The sequence below is a fragment of the Arachis hypogaea genome, chromosome 18 (assembly GCF_003086295.3).
Source record: "Arachis hypogaea cultivar Tifrunner chromosome 18, arahy.Tifrunner.gnm2.J5K5, whole genome shotgun sequence".
Taxonomy (NCBI): Eukaryota; Viridiplantae; Streptophyta; class Magnoliopsida; order Fabales; family Fabaceae; genus Arachis; species Arachis hypogaea.
Window position 1 is genome coordinate 42,599,568 of NC_092053.1, and position 1,346 is coordinate 42,600,913.

The 1,346-nt window shown below is 41.9% G+C and overlaps 1 non-coding gene across 1 annotated transcript; it reads right to left on the reverse strand.

Moving 5' to 3' along the window:
- Positions 1-291: 291 nt before the first annotated feature.
- On the reverse strand, positions 292-395 carry LOC112774084 (small nucleolar RNA R71). Its single transcript, XR_003188592.1, has one exon. It is a non-coding gene; the product is annotated as a small nucleolar RNA R71 (small nucleolar RNA).
- Positions 396-1,346: the final 951 nt, after the last annotated feature.

The window sequence follows — 1,346 nt, forward strand, 5'->3', positions numbered from 1 at the left end:
AACAACTTTGAGCTGAAACCTCAATTAGTTTCTCTGATGCAGCAGAACTGCAAGTTTCATGGACTTCCATCTGAAGATCCTTTTCAGTTCTTAACTGAATTCTTGCAGATATGTGATACTGTTAAGACTAATGGAGTAGATCCTGAAGTCTACAGGCTCATGCTTTTCCCTTTTGCTGTAAGAGACAGAGCTAGATTATGGTTGGATTCTCAACCTAAAGACAGCCTGAACTCTTGGGATAAGCTGGTCACGGCTTTCTTAGCCAAGTACTTTCCTCCTCAAAAGCTGAGCAAGCTTAGAGCTGATGTCCAAACCTTCAGACAGAAAGAAGGTGAATCCCTCTATGAAGCTTGGGAAAGATACAAACAGTTGACCAAAAAGTGTCCTTCTGACATGCTCTTAGAATGGACCATCCTGGATATATTCTATGATGATCTGTCTGAGTTATCTAAGATGTCATTGGATACTTCTGTAGGTGGATCCATTCACCTAAAGAAAACGCCTGCAGAAGCTCAAGAACTCATTGACATGGTTGCTAATAACCAGTTCATGTACACTTCTGAAAGGAATCCTGTGAATAATGGGACGCCTATGAAGAAGGGAGTTCTTGAAGTTGATACTCTGAATGCCATATTGGCTCAGAATAAAATATTGACTCAGCAAGTCAATATGATTTCTCAGAGTCTGCATGGAATGCAAGCTGCATCCAACAGTACTCAAGAGGCATCTTCTGAAGAAGAAGCTTATGATCCTGAGAACCCTGCAATAGCAGAGGTAAAATACTTAGGTGAACCTTATGGAAACACCTATAACTCAACATGGAGAAATCATCCAAATTTCTCATGGAAGGATCAAAAGCCCCAACAAGGCTTTAATAATGGTGGAAGAAACAGGTTTAACAACAATAAACCTTTTCCATCATCAACTCAGCAACAGACAGAGAACTCTGAACAAAATGCTTCTAATTTAGCAAATCTAGTCTCTGATCTATCTAAAGCCACTGTAAGTTTCATGAATGAAACAAGGTCTTCCATTAGAAATTTGGAAGCACAAGTGGGCCAGCTGAGTAAAAGGATCACTGAAATCCCTCCTAGTACTCTCCCAAGCAATACAGAAGAGAACCCAAAAGGAGAGTGCAAGGCCATTGACATAAGCGCCATGGCCGAACCTGTGAGGAGAGGAGAGGACGTGAATCCCAAGGAGGAAGACCTCCTGGGACGTCCAGTGGTCAATAAGGAGCTTCCCTCTGAGGAACCAAAGGAATCTGAGACTCATCTAGAGACCATAGAGATTCCATTGAACCTCCTTATGCCCTTCATGAGCTCTGATGAGTATTCCTCTTCTGA